Source organism: Cherax quadricarinatus, chromosome 9 (assembly GCF_038502225.1).
Source record: "Cherax quadricarinatus isolate ZL_2023a chromosome 9, ASM3850222v1, whole genome shotgun sequence".
In the NCBI taxonomy this organism is placed as follows: Eukaryota; Metazoa; Arthropoda; class Malacostraca; order Decapoda; family Parastacidae; genus Cherax; species Cherax quadricarinatus.
The window spans coordinates 34,233,985-34,257,984 of NC_091300.1; positions in this window are offsets into that span (position 1 = coordinate 34,233,985).

Sequence of the window (24,000 nt, forward strand, 5' to 3'; positions counted from 1 at the left end):
TACTCTTTGGGAGGAGCTGGTCTACTGGAGGAGTGGCAAGGGTGTCCCACCCCACGGCTGCTTCAATGAACCTGGGGTCATGAGCTCCTACCCCGCCTCTCAAGCGTTTGGGACAATCTCTTTGACTAATCCACTGGAAGTCAAACATAAAGACAGAAATGCAGGTAAAGCTACCCGCATTGCTTTGTGCACCTCTATACCTCCCAGTCGCACTGAGAGGGTTGCCTGATTCCACTGTTGATCTTACAGTGACAGATTCAGTGCCTTCTTAAAGATTGATCTCAGGAGTGAGTCATATTCGTTGAGTGTTGGGTTGTCAAAAGACTGTGTGCACCTGAGGAAGTAAGTGAATCTTGGCAGAGTAAGACACCTTGTGAGGAGATACAGGGCATCATGGGCATGAACATAGCCTACTCTCTCCTCTATTCTCTTCAGGTCATTCAGTTTGTCCTTGAGAACTGTGTCGATCGCCTGATGTGACCCAGCGGTGCTCCCAAGATGGTGCTGTTGGATGGAGTGGTAGTAGAGACTTCAGGAAGGATTGTTCGCACAGTTCTGATTATTTCCTGGTTCGTTGTGATGATTTCACACTTGGAGGGACTGACGATGAGTCCCTGTATCTTCGCCAGTTGTAGGTCCTCTAGCAGAGACTCTTCAGTACCTGACAGGGTGCCATCTACCAGAAACCAGATGCTGAGCTCGCCAAGCAGAAGAGAAGTGGAGCTAGTGGATCACCCTGCTGAAGACCCTCTGATGAGGGAATTTCATGTTCGCCACACAAAAGAATTGAGGGTTTGCTGTAGCCAGCTGAAATGAAGGGACAAAGACTGGGGATCCGATCCCGAACGGCTGGCAAGACCACCTCTCTTTTCACCATATTAAAGACATTTCTAAAGTCAAGTTTGACTACTGCCGTGTCTTCTGGTAAGTCCCTGATGTAGGCCCTTGCTGCATGAGCTGCGGCTTCACTGTCTTGAGAGACCCCAGAGCCCAGTTGGTGTGGCTGGAGTAAACTGGAAGCTTCTAGGCGAATGTTTCTTACTGCTGCTTTGGCAACGAGACGGCGAAGTGTTACCAACAGCAATGGGTCTGATTCCCCCATCCTTCTTCTTCAAAGCACATAGTGAGGCTCCAAAAAATAAAGGTTTAATTTCTTATATATATATATATATATATATATATATATATATATATATATATATATATATATATATATATATATATATATATATATATATATATATATATATATATATATATATATATATTAGGGGTGTTAATGTTGCAGTTTAAAAACTGTAGTGTAAAGCACCCTTCTGGCAAGACAGTGATGGAGTGAATGATGGTGAAAGTTTTTCTTTTTCGGGCCACCCTGCCTTGGTGGGAATCGGCCAGTGTGATAATAAATAAAATTATATATATATATATATATATATATATATATATATATATATATATATATATATATATATATATATACATATATATATATGTATACCGCATATATGAGAAACAAAAAAACAATAGCTGTGGGAATTTTTTTTTTTAGTGTTTTAGTCTAAAATCCATGATCGATGCTAATATACAAAGTATTATATTACCATCCTCAATAGTAGGCTACACACGTAAAAGCTTTATTGAACTTAATTTGAAAATATAAATATAACTAAGAACCACCGCATTATCCTCACTCTTACACAACATTTAACCTAATCTCTCTACTAATAATCTTACGAACTTACAAATGTACAGTAAAATTAGTGTGACCAACAGCACTCTTGTCATGGTGTTGTTGAGCTGAGGCTCCAGTAGGGTTGGATATAGGCGTTCAGAGGTGATGGTGAGGTTTAGTCTGTGGTACTCAGGTCAAAACTGTAAAGTGCACAAATATAAGAGTTTATTCAGTTACTTGACCTCTGAGTGAAGAGAGATGCACACACACAGGCAGGGAAGCTTGAATAAGGCAAGGTCAGTGTGAAAAGACTAACTATACGCTCTGAGATGTGGTGTTTATAAAGTTTAGCGAAGTCTTCCTCACATATCAAGCCTCACATCAAGAACACCTAAATAAATAACCAACAGCAGACGTAAGTGCACATGACAATAGATTCACACTCTTTAGTTAATAATTATCCTTTTACCCGGCAGGTCCAGCTATTATGTTGATTAGTGAATTATTATTATTATTATTATTAAAGATTAGCCGGTATTCTCCCGGCCCGGGCCTTTTCCAAGTGGTGGCCCGGCCTTGGCTCCCTCTTTAGGGAGTGTCTGAGACCGAAGTCTCCCATAGGAGGAGATACAAGTACCTCCTCATCTTTGGGACCAACTGTCCCCAGGCCTAGCCACAAGCTAGGCCTCTCTGGTCTGCCATCCCCGCCCCAAGGGGGCAAATGGGAATGACAGTCTTATGAGCTAAAGGCTCGGGCTCAGGCACCTACCCTACCCTAGAAGGGTTAGGCATGGTGTCGATGGTTAGTGAAGAAAATTTAAATAGTTAATCTGTGGAAAGATGTTTTAATATGTAAAGTAAAAGGACACAAGTGCAACTAATGTGACATTTATTGTGGCAACGTTTCGCTCTCCAGGAGCTTTATCAAGCCATTACAAACAATACATGGATACAGAGGGTATATAAAGGCACAGAGTGAGGTGAATACTAGTGAGGTACCATTCCGATGTTCACTAGTGGTAGTAGTAGTAGTAGTAGTGGTAGTGACAAAAGCAATTAATTCGTACATGAGTAAAAGGATATAAAAGCTATTACTTGGGTAACATAAAAATAGGTTGGACAAATATAAACTGGAATGAGGCAGGTTGTTTCAGTGTTCACTCTCTGTGCTTTGTGTAGTATAACAGGAGAGACTATGTGATGGCAGGGTTTACTGTTTTCAGGAGGATTCTTGCTAAGACTTCGGAGATGGTGAAGCTGCCGTTGTTTTGTTTAATTGTATTCGAAACAGCGATCAGTGCTGATTCAAGGCACTTGCGTGTGCGGAAATTAGTTTCTTTTATCACGCCCAATTAGTGATAAAAGAAACTAATTTCCGCACACGCAAGTGCCTTGAATCAGCACTGATCGCTGTTTCGAATACAATTAAACAAAACAACGGCAGCTTCACCATCTCCGAAGTCTTAGCAAGAATCCTCCTGAAAACAGTAAACCCTGCCATCACATAGTCTCTCCTGTTATACTACACAAAGCACAGAGAGTGAACACTGAAACAACCTGCCTCATTCCAGTTTATATTTGTCCAACCTATTTTTATGTTACCCAAGTAATAGCTTTTATATCCTTTTACTCATGTACGAATTAATTGCTTTTGTCACTACCACTACTACTACTACTACTACCACTAGTGAACATCGGAATGGTACCTCACTAGTATTCACCTCACTCTGTGCCTTTATATACCCTCTGTGTCCATGTATTGTTTGTAATGGCTTGATAAAGCTCCTGGAGAGCGAAACGTTGCCACAATAAATGTCACATTAGTTGCACTTGTGTCCTTTTACTTTACATATTGTCGGTAATTCTACCAACTTTATTACAATGTTTTAATATATTATGGGGTTACATACTAATGTAAGATCTCTGGTTTCCTAAATGCAGGAACCTAATATATTATATATCTTGATGTATTTTATATCTAAATGTATTATGTATCTTGATGTATTACATATCTTCATTCAAAAGGTTCCCAGCACGATGTAAAATAATTTACTTGAGTAGGTATTCTGCAGAAAATAATCAAGTAAGTGCTTAACCTGAAGATGTAAGAGCCCATAACGTCAACGTATAAGCTATATTAATAAAGGTTTTAATGATATTTTCCTGTAAGTCTTCTCTTGTGCACATCTCTCCTGGCTGAACAGCTCCTCTATTAAATTGAAATTAAATTACGAGATCAGTATTTTTACTTGATGACTCCGATCGTTGAGAACGTTGATTCACATACCTGCATTGATCCATAGACAATAATTTCGAAATGTCTGTTTTCATATCCGGGAGATCCTTATTTTTCAGCACATATCCCCACATATCTGTGATTGAAGAAGTCTACTAAGTGTTCATGTGTTCCATACTGTGAGGATCAGTAAAATCATTTTTAAAACTACGTTTGTCCAAAGACAAGTGGGTGTGAAGCATGGGCTCTAAATACTGCAGCGGAGGAGGCTGGAGGCAGTGATGTCGTGCCTCAGGGCAATGTATAGTGTGAATATTAGGCAGAGAATTCGTAGTTTGGAGATTAAGAGTGTGGGGTTACTAAAAGTATTATCCAGGAGGTTGAGGACGGGGTTATTGAGGTGTCTTGGAGATTTAGCAAGGAGAGAAGGTGTATAAATCTGTAATGGAAGGGAAGGAGGGGGTAGGGGTCGTCGCAGGAAAGGTTGAAGGGAGGGGGGAATAAAGGAGGTTATGTACCCAAGAAGCATGGACATCTAACAGGTGTGTGAGAACATGTTAGATAAGAGTGAGTGGAGGCAAGTGAGTTTTATGATTTGATGTGCTATTGGAGTGTGAGCAAGGTAACATGAAGTGATTAAGAGAAAGCGGATAGCCGGACTTAAGGCATGGAAGTGGGAAGTACTCTGCCAGCATTCTGAAGGAGGGGTGGTGATACTACAGTGTGGAGAATAATCGGAACTGTAATATCGGCATACCTCTGGCAAGATGGTGATGGAGTTTACCTGGAGTTTACCTGGAGACCAAGCCTCGTGGTGGATCAGGGTCTGACAAACCAGGCTGTTACTGCTGGCTGCACGCAAGCTGACGTACGAACCACAGCCCGGTTGGTCAGGTACTGACTTTAAGTGCCTGTCCAGTACCTTCTTGAAGGCAGCCAGGAGTCTATTGGTAATCCCCGTTATGTATGCTGGGAGGCAATTGAACAGTCTTGGGCCCCGGACACTTACTGTGTTCACTCTCAGTGTACTCAAATTCAAATTCAAAGTTTATTCTCTATAAGGATTACAATGCTGAGTTTACAGAATTTGGTTATTGTGTGGTTTACATGTAGTAAAATAATAATGACAGAGTACATAGTTTCAGTATTGGAGTATCACAGGCCAACTTATGACTAGTTTGGATTCATTAATTTAAGATTGAGATTAATATTTCTGTTTATGGTCAAATGGGTGAGTGAGTGTAAGTGTGAACCACCAGGTGGTATTCGTGTAATTAGTTGACGGGGTGTATCAGGGAGATAAGATGTTTTCTAATGGTAGTTTTGAAGGTGATGAATGTGTCTGCAGTTCTAGAGTTTTCAGGTAGGGTGTTCCAGATTTTAGGGCCTTTGACATACATTGAATTTTTGTAAAGGTTTAGTCGGACACGGGGAATGTCATAGAGATGTTTGTGTCTGGTGTTATGCCTGTGGGTTCTGTCACAACTATCAAGAAAGCGTTTTAGGTCAAGGTTAATATTGGAATTTAAGGTCCTGTAGATGTAGCTTGCACAGTAGTAAGTGTGGATGTACTGAACAGGGAGTAAGTTTAGATCTATGAAGAGTGGGGCGGGGTGTTGCCAGGGATGGAATTTAGTGATTATTCTTACTGCGGCTTTTTGTTGGATTATTATTGGCTTTAGGTGTGTTGCTGCAGTTGATCCCCAAGCACAAATAGCATAGGTGAGGTATGGATAAATAAGTGAGTGGTATAGTGTGAGAAGGGCATTTTGCGGCACGTAGTATCGTATCTTGGAGAGGATCCCAACTGTTTTGGATACTTTTTTGGTTATGTGTTGGATATGGGTGCTGAAATTCAGGTTGTTGTCAAGGTATAGGCCTAGGAATTTGCCCTCATTATGTCTGGTAATTAGAGTGTTGTCGATCTTAATGTTAATTTGCACAACTCCTGCTCTGCTACCAAACATAATATAGTAGGTTTTGTCATTGTTAAGCGTAAGTTTATTGGCTGTCATCCAAGTCGATATTTTGATCAGCTCCTCATTAACAATGGTGTTGAGGGTGGCAAGATTAGGGTGAGAGATGACATAAGTCGTGTCGTCAGCAAAGAGAATGGGTTTCAGGTGTTGGGATACGTTTGGAAGATCATTGATGTATATGAAGAAGTGCAGGGGACCAAGGACACTTCCCTTGTGAACTCCAGTATCAAGTGGCCGTGTTGTTGATGCTGTGTCTTTAATGGTGACATACTGATACCTATTAGTAAGGTAAGATTTGGAATATGCAAGCGCGTGGCCTCTTATACCGTAATGGTCAAGTTTGTGGAGTAGGATGCCATGGTCTACTGTGTCAAAAGCTTTGCTTAGGTCAATAAAAATTCCTAGTGGATATTCCTTATTTTCCAATGCTGTGTAAAGCAGATCTATCATTTATATGATTGCATCATTAGTGCTTTTATTTTTCCTGAATCCAAACTGGCAGGGGTTGAGTATGTTTTGTGCCGTTATAAATGAATATAGTCTCCTGTGCACAAGTTTCTCAAAGATTTTGGATAGCAATGGTAAGTTTGATATTGGCCTATAGTTGTTTAAATCTGTAGGGTCACCACCTTTATGTATTGGTGTAACCCTTGCCATCTTGAGTAGTTTTGGGAAGGTGCTAGTTTCTAGTGACTTGTTAAAAAGTAATGAACTAGCATGCGAAAGGACATGGCCGCTCGCTTGTACAACAATGGTGGGACATGAGACAGATTCCCTGAGTTATTTTTAAGTGACTTTATAATCTCGGTTACACCCGTGGGCCCAGTAGGTGCAAGATAGAAGGAATTTGGGAAATTCCCATCATGGGCATTGGTACATGGGATTTTATTGGCGAGATTAGATCCTATGGTTGAGAAGAAGTCGTTCATCTTGTTAGCTGTGTCAGTGGGATGCAGTGGTGTTTCATTAGGTTTAGTTAGGACAATATTCTTGTTTTTTTTCAGTTTGTGGGTCCCTAGAATCTGAGAGAGTGTTTTCCAGGTCTTTTTTATATCTCCTCTAGTGTCTGTGAATCTACTGGAGTAGTACAGTTGCTTGGCTCTCTTTATTACTTTGGTGAGAACTGATGAATATTGTTTAAGAAAAATGTTTGTCCAGTCATCAGTACCATTGGCCTTGGAGAATTCTGTAGGCCAGTCAACAGTCTCTAGGTCAGCTGCGAACTTCCTTGTTGAGGCCTCGTCATGGAGTCTAAATAAGACTTTGTTGTATTCAAGTGGTGGTTTACTAATGTTTGTCAAGAGGAAGGTAGGGTAGTGGTCTGTAGTGCTGTCTGTGATTATCCCTGATTTAAGGGGGGCTAGTATATTGGTCCATATGTGGTCTATTATGGTTGCACTTGTCTCAGTGAGCCTGGTTGGTTTAGTTATTGTTGGTATGAGAAGTGTGTTGTTCATATTGTTGATGAAATCAGTTACAGGCTGATCATCTAGTAGGCTAAGGTTGATGTTGAAGTCTCCAGCTAAGAGAAAGTGGTGCTTATTCATTTGTCTGTTTGTTATTAGTGCCTTTAATTTCTCACTGAAATTTGGGATGTTTGTGTGAGGTATCCGGTAAATGGCACCGATTGTTATAGGTGTCTTAAGGTTTTTTACAGTAAAATTAGCAAAAATGTATTCCCCATATTCATCACTAAAGCAAGTGGTGCTAATACAAGATAATTGGTTAGAGTAATAGATTGCAATACCACCCCCAACTTGGTATGGTCTGCAGTTGTGAATTGCTGTGTATCCTGGTAGAGGGTAGATATCTATTGTGTCCTGCTTAAGCCAGGTCTCAGTAAGAATAATGCAGGAGAAGAGTGTCTTTAGTGATTCAAGGAGTGCCAGGAGGTCGTCATAGTGTTTGCTTAAGGACCTGATGTTGTAGTTAAGTACTGATAGACTTTTAGCATTGTTTAAGATAGTGCTGGCTTGTGATGCTGTGTAATAAAGGCAGTTACTTTCCAATAGGTTTTGATTGGGTGTCAGATTATGGAGGTTTAGATCAGGGTCAACGTGATCAATCATCTTCTAGGTTTAAATTATGGTTATTTATATCCTGAGTTATGTGTTGAGTTCTAGTACTGATATCTGTATTGGTGGGAAGTTTGGACAAGTATATAGCTAGAGTATTTTGGGCATATAGAGTACAGTCACTAATACACATAATGAAGTTGATGTTGTCTATGTGTTGTGCTGGAATGAGCTAAAGTACAACTAGGTATAAACTAATAATATAAAAATACAAATTAAAAATAGCACAAATAGCAAAAATAGCACTCGTGGCGCCCCTGCTTTTCTTCGGGGGAATGTTGCATCTCATGCCGAGTCTTTTGCTTTCATAGGGAGTGATTTTCGTGTGCAGGTTTGGTACCAATCCCTCCAAGACCTTCCTAGTGTATATTATCATGTATCTCTCTCGCCTGCCTTCGAGGGGAATATAGATCAAGGACCTTCAACCGTTCCCAGTAGTTTAGGTGCCTTATTGTACTTGTGAGTCGTGAAAGTTCTTTGTACACTCTCCAGGTCTGCAATGCTGCCAGCCTTGAAGGGGACCCTTAGTGTACAGCAGTATTCCAGCCTAGAGAGCACAAGCGATTTGAAGAGAATCATCATGGCCTTGGCATCCTTACTTTTGAAGGTTCTCATTATCCATGCTGTCATTTTCCTAGCGAATGAGGTAGATGTATTGTTGTGGTCTTTGAAGGCGAGATCCTCTGACATTATCACTCCCAGGTCCTTCACATTACTTTTCCGCTCTATTGTATGGTTAGAATTTGTTGTATACCCTGACACATTTTTAATTTCTACAAGTTTCCCATACCTGAGTAGTTGAAATTTCTCCTCGTTGAACTTCATATTGTTTTGAGTGGCCCATTAGAAGATTTAGTTGATGTCCACTTGGAGTCTCGCGATGTCTTCGATGGAGGTCACTACCATGCGGGTGTCACCCGCAAAGGAAGACACGGAGCTAGGGCTTACATCTCTGTCTATGTCATAAATGAGGATGAGGAACAGAATGGGAGCAAGTACTGTGTCTTGTGGAACAGAGCTTTTTACCATGGCTGCCTGGGACTTTACTCTGTTTACTATTACTCTTTGTGTTCTATTTGTCAGGAAGTTGTAGATCCACCTACCAACTTTTCCTATTATTCATTTATCACGCATTTTGTGTGTTATTACACCATGGTCACACTTGTCGAAAGCTTTTGCAAAGTCTACACCATCCAGGACCTTGTCATAGTAGTCCAGTATCTGAGACAGGCAGGAGCAACCTGTTCTAAACCCGTGTCACCCTGGGTTGTGTAATTGATGGGTATCTAGGTGGTTGGCTATCTTGCTTCTTAGAACCCTCTCAAAGATTTTTATGATATGGGACGTTAGTGCTATCGATCTGTGGTTCTTTGCAATTTCTTTACTGCCACCTTTGTGGAGTGGGGCTATGTCTGTTGTTTTTAGTGTGTGTGGGATGACCACTGTGTCCATGCTCCCTCTCCATAAAATGCTGAAGGCACACGATAGGGGCTTCTTGCAATTCTTGATGAACACAGAGTTCCACGAGTCTGGGCCTGGGACAGAGTGCATGGGCATGTTATTAATTGCCTCTTCCAAGTCTTGTGGAGTTAGAATAATATCCGAGGTTTTTGAGATGACCAGATTTTGGGTTTCGTTCATAAAGAATTCATTTGGATTCTCGACCCTTAGTCTGGGCAGTGGCTCGCTGAACACTGAGTCATATTGGGACTTTAGTATCTCACTCATTTCTTGGCTATCATCTGTGTATGTCCCATCCCGCCTAAGTAGGGGCCCAATACTGGATGTTGTTTTTCCCTTAAATTTGGCATTAGAAAGGAAGTATTTTTTTTTCAATTTCCTTTATGGCTTTTAGTTCTTCCTGTGATTCTTGTCTCCTATAAGATTCCTTCAGCTTAAGTTCGATATTTGCAATATCATTGACTAGTGCCTCCCTTTGTATTTCAGATATATTGGCCCCACTCAACAGCTCTGTGACTCTTTGCCTTCGTCTGTATAGGGAACATCTCTCTCTTTCAAGTTTACATCTTCTCTTTCTTTTTCTTAATGGAATGTGTCTTGAGCAGGTCTCAAGAACCACAGAATTAATTTTTACAAGGCAGATGTTTGGGTCTGTGTTGTTTAGGATATCTTCCCAGCTTGTTTCATTTAGGACATGGTTTACTTGATCCCATTGTATGTTCTTGTTATTGAAATTTAATTTCGTGAAGAGACCTTCATGACTGCTCACATTTTGCTGGTCCGGAGCCCTGTCTGTACCTCTATTATGTTGTGATCTGAGTGTATTGTTTTTGATACAGTTATGTTATGTATCAGATCGTCAACATGTCGGTTTTTCAAACCATTCATCACAGCATATTTTCTAGTTTTGTAGGCTCTACTGTTTGCTGGTTTAAGGTGAATTTGGTGCAGAGATTTAATAGTTCTTGTGTGTGTGAATTTTCACCTGAGCTGCCTCCCGGGGTGATCTCTTCTAAAACATTGTTTGCTATACTCCTCCATTTTAGGTGTTTCAGGTTGAAATCACCTAGTAGTAAGATGTTTGGGGCAGGAATTGGGAGATTTTGCAGACAGTGGTCAATTTTCACAAGCTGCTCCTGGAATTGCTGGGAAGTTGCATCTGGAGGCTTGTATACTACCACAATGACAAGGTTTTGGTTTTCAGTCTTTACCACCAAAATTTCAACTACATCATTTGAAGTGTTTAGTAGTTCTGTGCAAATGAGCGACTCTGTGAAATACAGGCCAACCCCCCCTTGTTGCCTGTTTAGTCTGTCGCATCAGAATAGGTTAAACCTGGGATCCATATTTCGTTGTCATCATGATCCTTTATGTGGGGTCTCTGTGAATGCTGCAAACATTGTATTTGACTCCATGAGCAGTCCTTTGATGTAAGGAATTTTGTTGTTTTTTGATGGCTTTAGACCCTGTATGTTTGCAAAGACAAATGTCGTTGTATTGGTGGAATTTAGGGGAGGGGGTGTATTTGCTGGCTCTAATATCTGTTGTTCTGGTGTAGAGGCCAATGTCTGTGCCTCTGCTCCAAAAGTGTTTTTAGGTGGTGTAGGATTATTGTCATTTCTTGCCAGTCTTTTTTCCCTCTTGGCCCTAAAAACCTCTGTCCCTGGAGAGGTTGTGGCTCCTCTCTTTTGTTTCCTATAGTCTGGCTGGTCTGTGTCTTCTAGTCTCCTTTAGATGATGTACCTGGCAGCATGCATTGTAGCATTTTCTTTCAAGGATTGATGAGTGACTCATTTCTGTGTGAAATAAGTTGCAAGAAGGGAAGTTGCACTCTCCTGTTGTCATGTGGGTGCAGCATTTTTTGGGATGGTCAAAGGTGCATGTCCCATCTGTTTTGCCAGATATACCATGCCTGCAGATACCCAAGGCATAGTATTAACATAGACTGTAATTCTGTTTGCTAGGATTTATTGTCGCTGCATTCGCTGCTGGTGCATTTATTTTTCCTGTTTCGTTCCTATCTTTCACCCCTGTATGGGCATCAGTGCTTCCACCAGGTTTTGTTGGTAGTGTGTCGACACTATTCCCTAAGGCATCATCCTATTTTCATCCGTCTACAGCAGTATCTCTATTTTGAACCTCTGTGGACTGAATAACGTTGTCTTCAGCGTCCTCCAGGAGAACACTAGTACCCTTACGAGCACTGTCTTCTAAGACATCACTAGGACCCTCTGGAGCACTTTCCTCCAGGACAACACTAGCACCCTCAGCACTGTCCTGCAGGACAACACTAGCACCCTCAAGAGCACTGTCCAAGACAGCCCCGTCCATACCACCCATCTTATTTTCCCAGCTGTCATACCATGCTGACATGTCTTTCAAGAAGGATGTTTTATTGGTGTTGTTGTCTTTTAATATAGATGTCATTTCCTCATACAGGTGTGTCCCGTTTGGGCAGACCCAGAAACATCTCTCTTGAGTTTATGTCAAGTGTGGTCACTGGTTTAAAGTCCCTGCATATACTATGGGACCATTGACCACAGAGATGGCAAGCAATCCAGGCTTGTCTTCGTCCCCTACCCTTTCTGCAGACTACACAGATCTTCATGGTGGTGGTCATCTTACAATACTTGACAACTCTCCTAGCTAGCTAGTCTATAATTCCCCAAGGTATTTAATTTTTGTAACAGTTCTTCCGATTTGGCTTTATTTCCAACGAAACCGTTTGAATCAGCCCGAATCCAGCAAATCCGGACGAATCCAGTTAGTGGATCACTGTATATATTTTTTTCTAATAATCACCTTAACAGTAGATCTGTCTATCTATATTGTAACTATTTGTTGTAATTACTGTTTGAGTGTTTATAAGGGCACTTAGAGCCCTGTCAGTTAGTGAAACCAGTCAGAGGATACCTTGTTATCAACGAATTCATTTGAATCCGGTCATTGGATGAATCTGAGCAGATCCGGATTAGGTTCACTGGGTGATTTTGGACTAGCTCTTGAAAAGGACTACTGGGAAGAAATTAAACAGAGTAATATGTGTTCAATTTGATACAGAAAGTATAACTTGCATGTTTGGGTGCCGGTGGCTTCAATATATGACAATTACTGGAGGAATAATGATTTTCGTTGTGTATATTGCGACCGCTGCTACCTACAGGTTTACCACACACTGTGTACGTCACTCCATCACAATAAGTACTAACAACTATACACTGTTTATCATATTTCAACAAAACTGTACACTTGTCGTATTTCCTCGAGATTTTGCACCTCTTCGTATTTCAAGAGGAATGTTTTACCCCCTAGAATCACTAATTATAAGTCAGGTACACTGGCAGACCTGCGTGGGAGGTTCTGACGACTGCTGGCACCTGTCTACAACATGAACCTGTCTCTTTGGGCCTAACACTTCAGTTTTAAATTTCACCTTATCATTTATTATCCATATACTAGGGTACCACTGTGGTACACGGCACGGCGGCACGGCGGGACGGCGGCACGGCGGCACGGCGGCACCAGCAGAGTCATTAGTGGTGAAAGTTTTTTTGCGGGGTCACTCAATCTCGGTGGAAGACGGCCGCTGTTAATATATCTATCTGTATATATATATATATCTATCTGTATATATATATATATATTTATATATATATATATATATATATATATATATATATATATATATATATATATATATATATATATATATATATATATATATAATGTCGTGCCGAATAGGTAAAACTGGCCAATTAGCAATAACTCACTTAAAATTAAATCCTTTCTAAAACTTTCTCTTATACGTTTAAAGATATATTTTTTAATTTATGTTAATGTAAAAATTAATAATTTTGTACCAAAAGAACCTTAGAAAACTTAACTAACCATATTATAACAAGCGCAATTTAATTTAGCTTAATCCAACTAAATGTATTTTAGATAAGTTTACAATAATTTAATAATAAAAAAATACAATGAAATATATACATTTTTTTCGTTAGGTTCAGAATCATTTTTGCGAAATTGTTGCATACACAAATTTTCGCTTGCCTTATTCGGCAAGAAGAGCATTGTTTTACCCATTTGGCACGACAGGGAGGTACTTCCGTCCTGCCATGTGAGTGTGAAACGGAAATCTGTAATTGTGTTACATGTGGTAGGATTGCTGGTGTCTTTTTTCTGTCTCATAAATTCGCGGGATAACAGGTATATCTTGCTGCTGCTGCTTGCACTTAGGTCGCACTACACAGGCATGCACATGCATATATATACACACACCATCTGGGTTTTCATCCTTTTTCCTTAATAGTTTTTGTTCTCCATCATTTTCTTATCTTCATAGGGAAGTGAAAAAGAAGCTTTCCTCCGTAAGCCATGCGTGTCGTCGGAGGCGACTAAAATGCCAGGAGCAATGTGCTAGTAACCCCTTCTCCCGTATAAACTACTAAAAACGAGACTACTATAAACTTTATAAAACTGGGGTGTTTGAATGTGCGTGGATGTAGTGCAGATGATGATGTTATGAATTAAAATAAGTTGGATATCCTAGCTGTAAGCAAAACAAAGCTGAAGGGGGTAGGGGAGTTACAGTGGGGAGAAATAAATGGGATTAAGTTAGGAGTATCTGAGAGAGCTAAAGCTAAGGAAGGGGGTGGCAATGATGTTGAAGGACCAGCTATGGAAGAAGATGGAATATAAATGTATAAATTCAAGTTTGTGTGGGTTAAAATAACGGTCGGATGCGAAAAGTGAGTCATAATAAGTGTGTATGCATCTGGAGAACAGAGGAGTGTAGAGGAGAGAGAGCGATTTTGGGAGATGTTAAGCGAGTGTGTAGGAACCTTTGAATCAAGTGAGAGAGTAATTGTGGTAGGGGACCTAAATGCTAAAGTAGGAGAAACGTTTAAAGAGGGTGTGGTAAGTAAGTTTGGGGTTCCAGTGTAAATGATAATGGGGGACCTTTGATTGAACTTTCTATAGAAAGGGGTTTGGCTATAGGTAATACATATTATAAGAAAAAAAAAGGATAAATAAGTATACAAGATATGATATAAGGTGTAAAGACAGTAGTTTGTTGGACTATGTATATTGGTAGATAAATAAAAGTTGGATAGATTTCAGGATGTACATATAGAGGGGCCACAGATATATCAAATCACTTTTTAGTTGTAGCTACAGTGAGAGTAAAAGGTAAATGGGATACAAGGAAAATGGAAGAAGCAAGTAAGAGAGAGGTGAAGGTTCATAAACTAAAGGAGGTAGTCAAGGTAAGATATAAACAACTACTGGAGGATAGATGGGCTAGTGAGAGTATAGGCAATGAGGTTGAAGATGTATTGGGTAGGTCTCAGAATGTAGTGTTAGAGTGTTCAGTAGAAGTTTGTGGTTACAGGTAAGTGGGTGTGGGAGGGAAGGAGAGTGATTGGTGGAATGATGAAGTAAAGAGAGTAGAAAGAGAGAAAATGCATATTTAGAGAAAAAGTATATTGAGATGAAAAAGAGAGGTTAAAAGAGTGGTGACGGAATGTAATAAAGCAAATGAGAGAGTGGGTGAGATGTCAACAAATTTTGTTGAAAATAAGAAAAACTTTTGGAATGAGTTTAATAAGTTGAGAAAGCTTAGGGAACGAGTAGATTTGACAGTTAAAGATATGAGAGGGGAATTGTTAGATGGAGAGTTGACAGTATCGGGAAGATGGAGGGAATATTTTGAGGAATTGTTAAATGATGATGAAGACAGGGAAGCTGTGATTTTGTGTACTGGGCAAGGAGAAATAACATCTTGTAGGAGTGAGGAAGAGCGAGTTGTGAGTGTGGGGGAAGTGCGTGAGGAAGAGGGTAAAGGTCCTAGGGATTGGCAGAGAGCATATATAGTTCCTTTGTATAAAATCTAAGGGGACAAAAGACAGTGTAAAAATTATAGGGGAATAAACCTGCTCAGTATATCTGGTAAAGTGTATGGTAGAGTTATTATTGAAAGAATTAAAAGTAAGATGGAGAGCAGGATAGCTGATTAACAAGGAGGCTTTAGGAAGGGTAGGGGATATGTAGACCAAGTGTTAGCAGTGAGACATATAGGTGAACAGTATTAAAATAAGGATAAAAAGGTTTCTGTGGTATTTATGGATTTGGATAAGGCATATGATAGGGTGGATGGAGGGGTAATGGGAAAGATGTTGCAAATGTATAGAATAGGAGGTAGGTTACTGAAAGCAGTGAAGAGTTTTTACGAGGATAATAAGGCTCAGGTATGTAGCAGTGAGAGAGATTATTTCCCAGAAAAAGTAGGCCTTAGACAGCGATGTGTGATGTCACCATGGTTGTTCAGTATATTTATAAATGGAGTTGTAAGAGAAGTAAATGCTCGGGTGTTAGCATAAGGCATGGTGTTAAAAGATAAAGAATCTAACACAACGTGGGAGTTGTCACCGTTGCTCTTTGCTGATGACACTGTGCATTAGGGCGATTCTGAAGAGAAGTTGCAGAGGTCGGTGGACGAGTTGGTAGGGCTTGTAAAAGAAGAAAATTAAAAGAGAATATAGGAAAGAGTAAGGTGATGAGGATAACATAAAAAAAACAGGTAATGAAACACTGGATATCAGATTGAAGGGAGAGAGTATGAAGGAGGTGAGCATATTCAGATACTTGGAAGTGGACATGTAAGCGGATGAGTCTATGAAAGATGAGGCGAATCATAGAATTGATGAGAGGGGAAGAAAGGCGAGTGGTGCACTGAGGAGTCTGTGGAGACAAAGAACACTATCCATGGAAGCAGAGGAGAATGTATGAGAGTATAGTTATACTAATGCTCTTATATGGGTGTGAAGCATGAGTGGTGAATGATGCAACAGGGAGAAGGCTGGAGGCAGTGGAGATATCGTTTCTGAGGGCGATGTGTGGTGTGAATATAATGCAGAGAATCCGTAGTTTGGAAATTAGGAGGAAGTGTGAGGTTACTAAAAGTATTTTCCAGAGGGCTGAGGAGGGGTTGTTGAGATGGTTTGGATAATTAGAGAAGATTGAAAGAAATAGAATGAGTTGGAGAGCATATAAATCTGTAGTGGAAGGAAGGCCTAGGAAAGATTGGAGGGAAGGGGTAAAGGAGGTTTTGTGTGCAAGGGGGCTTCGACTTCCAGCAAGCATGCATAAGCATGTTAGATAGGAGTAAGTGGAGACAAATGGTTTTCAGAACTTGACGTGCTGTTGGGAAACCGGCAGGCTGGACTTGAGTCCTGGAGATGGGAAGCATAGTGCCAGCACTCTGAACGAGGGGTGTTAATGTTGCAGTATTATAAATGTAGTGTGAGCACGCCTCTGGCAAGACAGTGATGGAGTGAATGATGAAAGTTTTTAATTTTTGGGTCACTCTGCCTTGGTGGGAAACGGCCGATGTGTTAATAAAAATAAATAATATATATGCAAATAAGAACGCAGTAAACAGGTGATATCACAATATGCAGAATAACCACTGTGAAAAATAGTAGAATTTCTTGATAATGTGAGAAATCAGGAAAGCACTTGGAATTTTACTATTTTTTTCACAGTGGTTATTCTGCATGCTTCGCGGTCGTTTCTTGTGATCTCCTCTCCTTCCTTCCTCAGCCTGATTACCTGGTCCTTGAGTGTTGCTTTCCTTCACGGTCGTTTCTTGTGATCTCTCCTCCTTCCTTCCTCAGCCTGATTACCTGGTCCTTGAGTGTTGCTTTCCTCCTGCTGTGGCTGTACAACAGCTTCAGGTCAGATTTGGCTTTCCCTGCTATGTCATTTTCATATTGTCGTTGGGCCTCCCTTCTTACCTGTGCATATTAATTTCTGCCTCTACGACTGCTCTCCTTATTCTCCTGGGTGTGTGTGTACTCACCTAATTCACCTAATTGTGGTTGCAGGGGTCGAGACTCAGCTCCTGGCCCCGCCTCTTCGCTGATCGCTACTAGGTCCTCTCTCTCTCTCCCTGCTCCATGAGCTTTATCATACCTCGTCTTAAAGCTATGTATGGTTCCTGCCTCCACTACATCACTTGCTAGACTATTCCACTTCCTGACTACTCTATGACTGAAGAAATACTTCCTAACATCCCTGTGACTCATCTGAGTCTTCAACTGTATCTGTGTCCCCTCTCTGGAACATCCTATCTCTGTCCACCTTGTCTATTCCACGCAATACTTTGTATTTTGTTACCATGTCTCCCCTAACCCTCTTGTCCTCCAGCGTCGTCAGGCCGATTTCCCTTAACCTTTCTTCGTAAGACATACCCCTTAGCTCTGGAACTAACCTTGTCGCAAACCTTTGCACTTTCTCTAATTTTTTGATGTACTTGACCCGGTGTGGGTTCCAAACTGGTGCTGCATACTCCAGTATGGGCCTGACGTACACGGTGTTCAGTGTCTTCAACGATTCCTTATTAAGGTATCAGAACGCTATTCTCAGGTTTGCCAGGCACCCTTATACTGCAGCAGTTATCTGGTTAATGTGTGCTTCTGGAGACATGCTCGGTGTTATACCCACCCCAAGAACTTTCTCCTTGAGCGAGGTTTGCAGTCTTTGGCCACTTAGCCTATACTCTGTCTGCGGTCTTCTTTGCCCTTCCCCAGTCTTCATGACTTTGCATTTGGCAGGGTTAAATTCGAGAAGCCAGTTGCTGGACCAGGTGTCCAGCCTGTCCAGGTCTCTTTGAAGTTCTGCCTGATCCTCATCTGATTTAGTTCTCATTAACTTCACATCATCTGCGAACAGGAACACTTCTGAGTCTATCTCTTCCATCATGTCATTCACATATACCAGAAATAGCACTGGTCCTAGGACCGATCCCTTTGGGACCCCGCTCGTCACAGGTGCCCACTGTGATACCTCATCACCACTGTGATACCTTTCCTGTTATACGCGCCTGACCCTCTAGTTTCTGCAGTAATCTCTTGTGAGGAACTGTGTCGAAGGCCTTCTTGCAGTCCAAGAAAATGTGTCTTACTTCTGTTACTTTATCATAAAACTCCAGAAGGGTTGTGACATAGAATTTGCCTTCTATGAATCCGTGTGTGTGTGTGTGTCTGGATGTGTGTCGTGCCGAATAGGTAAAACTTGTAATTTTGGCTTAAATAACAATGCTCTTCTTGCCGAATAAGGCAACCGAAAATTTGTGTATACGATAATTTCGCAAAAATCATTCTGAACCTAACGAAAAAAAATATTTCATTGTGTTCGTTTGTTATTAAATTATTTTAAACTTATCTAAAATATGTTTAGTTGGATTAGGCTAAATTAAATTGCGCTTGTTATAATAAGAACATAAGAACATAAGAACGAAGGAACACTGCAGAAGGCCTACTGGCCCATGCGAGGCAGGTCCAAGTCCCTACCGGCTTAAGCCAATGCACCCAACCTAGTCAGGTCAGGTCACATTGACTCAAGGGAGGAACACGGCAACCGACCCGTTAGCACAAGCTATCAGGTCTAACTCACACCCACCCACATCTACTCATGTATTTATCCAACCTATTTTTAAAGCTACACAACGTTCTGGCCTCTATAACGGTACTTGGGAGTTTGTTCCACTCATCCACAACTCTATTACCAAACCAGTACTTTCCTATATCCCTCCTGAATCTGAATTTTTCCAACTTAAAACCATTGCTGCGAGTCCTGTCTAGGCTAGATATTATCAGCACACTATTTACATCCCCTTTATTTATTCCTGTCTTCCACTTATAAACCTCAATCATATCCCCCCTAATTCTACGTCTTTCTAGAGAGTGCAGTTTCAGGGCCCTTAGTCTATCCTCATAGGGAAGGTTTCTGATACATGGGATCATCTTTGTCATCCTCCTTTGTACATTTTCCAGAGAATTTATATCCATTCTGTAATACGGTGACCAAAACTGTGCAGCATAATCTAAATGAGGCCTAACCAAGGATGTATAGAGTTGAAGAACAACCTGAGGACTCCTATTATTTATGCTTCTTGATATGAAGCCAAGGATTCTATTAGCTTTATTGCGAACACTTATGCACTGTTGTCTTGGTTTCAGATTACTGCTAACCAGAACTCCTAAATCTTTTTCGCAATCCGTAATATTAAGATCTACATTATTTAGTTTATATGTGGCATGGTTATTGTCCTGTCCAACATTTAGAACTTTGCATTTGTCTATATTAAACTGCATCTGCCACTTCTCCGACCACTGCATCAGTCTATTCAAATCTTCCTGGAGTGCTCGAATGTCCTCGTCAGAATGAATTCGACGGCCTATTTTGGTGTCATCGGCAAACTTGCCGATGTCGCTCTTTATGCCCTCATCTATGTCGTTTATGTAGATTGTGAACAGCAGGGGGCCCAACACTGACCCCTGTGGAACACCGCTCGTGACGCTTCCCCACTCTGATTTCTCCCCATTTATGCAAACTCTCTGCTGCCTATCTGTCAACCATGCCTCTATCCAGGAAAAAATTTCTCCTCCTATTCCATGTGCTTTAATTTTCCTCAATAGTCTCTGATGTGGGACCCTGTCAAAAGCCTTACTGAAGTCCATATACACAATATCATATTCGTTACCATGATCTACCTCCTCAAATACCTTAGTGAAAAAAGTTAATAAATTCGTAAGGCAGGAACGCCCCTTTGTAAAACCATGCTGAGATTCGTTGATTAATTTATGCTTTTCAAGGTGGCTACGAACTGCCTCGGCAATTATTGATTCCATAAATTTTCCCACTATGGAGGTTAGGCTTATTGGTCTATAGTTCGAAGCTAAGGACCTGTCACCTGTTTTGAAAATAGGTATCACATTTGCCATTTTCCACTTATCTGGCACCATGCCAGTTTGTAGTGATATGTTGAAAAGATTAGCCAAAGGTGTGCTAAGCTCCTCTTTACATTCCTTTAGAACCCTTGCATACAGTTCATCAGGGCCTGGGGATTTGTTAGGTTTTAATTTATCTATTTGCCTAAGGACCATGTCACTTGTGACCCTAATAGTGCACAGTTTATTATCGTCCTGTTCTACATAATTTATCATTACTGGAATATCGCTGGTATCCTCCTGTGTAAAAACTGAGAGGAAGTATGTGTTAAAAATTCTACACATTTCCTTATCACTGTCAGTGAGCTGACCCGAGGAACTTTTGAGTGGGCCTATCTTGTCCCTGATCTTACTTCTGTATACCTGAAAGAATCCTTTTGGGTTAGTCTTCGATTCTCTTGCAACTTTAACCTCATAATCTCTATTTGCTTTTCTAATTCCCTTTTTTTATTTCTCTCTTTAACTGAATATATCGATTTCTTAATTGCCCCTCTCCTCTTTTGATTTGCCTATATATGCCTCTCTTTTGACCAATCAGATATTTTAATCTATTGTTCATCCATTTAGGATCATTTTTGTTTGATCTGATTTCCCTATTTGGAACATAATTTGACTGAGCAGCTAGAACTATGCCCTGGAAAGCATCATATCGGCAACCATCACCACCTACCTGACCCCTAGTCAGGTCATTCCAGTTCAGCCCACCTAAGTAATTTTTTCAGTCCTATGAAATCAGCCAAGCGAAAGTCAGGGACGGAGACTTGATTGCCATTATTAGGGGAATTCCATGATATGTTAAAACTGAGTGATTTGTGATCACTCTCCCCAAGCTCATCATTAACCTCAAGATTATTAATTAGTGTTTCCCTACTGGCAAGAACCAAGTCAAGGAGGGTTATTTCCCCTAGTTGGCTCTGTCACAAACTGTTTTAAAAAACAATCCTGGATCGTATCAAGAAAGTCACCCGACTCTAAATTTCCTGTCAAATTGCTCCAGTCAATCTGTCTATAGTTGAAATCTCCCATTAGCACAACATTTTCGTATGTAGATGCCTTACGAATTTCGTCCCATAGAAGTTTACTGCACTCCCCTATCAAGATTTGGGGCCCTGTAAATCACACCCAAAATTAGTTTTTCTCGGCCCTCGAGAAGCTGTAACCAAACAGATTCAGTGGCTGACGCTTCTAATTTAATATCTTGTCTACACAACAAATTTAAATTGTCTCTGACATACATCGCTACTCCACCACCTTTCCTGTTGACCCTGTCAGTGTGGGAATAATTTATAGCCTTGTATGTGACATTCAGATGGCATCTCTCTATCTTTCAGATTGAGCCAGGTCTCTGTTATAGCAATAATATCTATGTTTCCTGCACTTGCAATTATCTTAGCTCATCTATCTTATTTCTAACACTCCTGCTATTAGTATAGTAAACCTTAAGGGAGCTAGTCCCTTGCTGCCCTCTGCTGTCCCCCCTTTGTTTCTGACCTGTTCTATTGTCTTTATTTATAACTTCATGCTGAATGCCTTTTATACATTTACTGTTTCCAACCCTAGTGTTGCAACCTGCTTGTTTCCCACACACACCCATACCTCTATCTTCCATCAGTTTAAAATCATAGGCATTTCACCAATGGCCTTCTCAATCGAGTCTGCAAGTGCTACCACCCCTGCCCCAGAGAGATGTACCCCATCCCTTGCATACATATCATGTTTGCCATAAAAGTTGTTCCAGTTGTCAATGAATGGGATTGCAAGTTCCTTGCAGTATCTGTCTAGCCAGCAATTTACACCAATTGCCCTAGACAACCATTCATTTCCTACTCCCCTTCTAGGCAAGATGCTACATATGATTGGGATCCCTCCCTTAGACTTAATGAAATCTATAGCTGACCTGTACTTATCTAGCAGCTCTTCTCTCCTACCCTTCCCAATATCATTTCCACCAGCACTGAGACAGATAATGGGCTTGTTCCCATTACCTGACATGATATTATCCAGTCTGTTGACAATGTCCCCAACACCAGCTCCAGGGAAGCACACTCTATCTCTCATCTTCTTATTCCTATTACAAAAAGCACGGTCAACATATCTTACCTGAGAGTCACCAACCACAAGAATGCGCTTACCTTCATTAGCAGGGGCAGTAGTACCCTTACCTTCACTGGCCACTGAAGTACATTCATCCTGGAGAACAGAGAAGCGATTTCCTACCTTCAGATCTTCACTCTTAACTTTCCTTACTCTGATGCGCCTCCCATTACTGTGAACAACTCGCCACTTGTAGCAGGTGCTGGGCTGCACCTCACTGCTGGTACCCGTTGCTACCTCCCCACCTACAGCCTCCTCACAGTGAGAGACAGACTGCACCTCACTGCTAGAAGCCTCATTCCCCACATCTCCAACCAGGTTAGGTAAGTTTTCTAAGGTTCTTCTGGAGCAAAATTGTTAATTTTTACGTTAACAAAAGTGAACAAATATATCTTTAAACGTATAAGAAAATTTTGCAAAGGGCTAAATTTTAAATGAGCTCTTGTTAATTAACCAGTTTACCTATTCGGAACGATATATATATATATATATATATATATATATATATATATATATATATATATATATATATATATATATATATATATATATATATATATATATATATATATATATATATATATATATATATATGTCGTGCCGAATATGTAAAATTAGCAAGAACTCATTTAAAATTATGCCCTTTCTTAAATTTTCTCTTATACGTTTAAAGATATATTTTTTTCATTAATGTTAATGTAAAAAAAATAAATTTTGCACCTAAAGAATCTTAGAAAACTTACCTAACCTTATGTAACAAGAACAATTTATTTTAGCCTAACCCAACTAAATATATTTTAGATTTGTTTACAATAATTTAATACTAAGCAAACACAGTTAAATATATTTTTTTCGTTAGGTTCAGAATGATTTTGGCGAAATTATTGCATACACAAATTTTCACTTGTCCTATATGGCAAGATGAGTGTTGCTATTTAAGCCAAGATCGCAAGTTCTGCCTATTCGGCACGACATATATATATATATATATATATATATATATATATATATATATATATATATATATATATATATATATATATATATATATATATATATATATATATATATATATATATATATATATATATATATATATTAAATATAGGGAAGTACCATCTCTATAGCTGGACTGGGGACCCTCATCCTCAGAGAAGCTGTTTGAATATTTTCTTCTCCTACCACCCCCTATATTTTATGTTCTATTTGAACATTTATTAATAAACAGAATACATTTACAGAAAAACACAAACATGAATACAGTGGTACAATGTATTAAAGATCATGAATTTCCTCCAGCTCCTACGAAGGCGGACATGAGCCAAGTATGCAGCAAGCATTTCCCCTTTGGCTGCCCCTGGGTCCCTGGTGCTGTCGTTGAGTCTGGAACCCAATTCTTTAAGGAAACGTGTGGCATTTTTCCCCCATGATCCCAAGGTCTTTGATCCCACTGGAACAAATTGATACTGTTGGCTTATGTCCCTGTACTTGCTGACCTTGTACTCCTTCCTGTGGTCAGCAGCTCCCCCCTGTCGCCCCACACTGTGATGGATATAGGTATCGGCCAGTGTGGACACATAGGTATAGTCCCATGCTAAGAGCTTGCCATTCTTCCAAGGATAGATGGTGATCCCGTCGGGGTGGTTTGCTGGGTTGTGGGTATTGTTGGCTGCTAGTGATCGGGGCT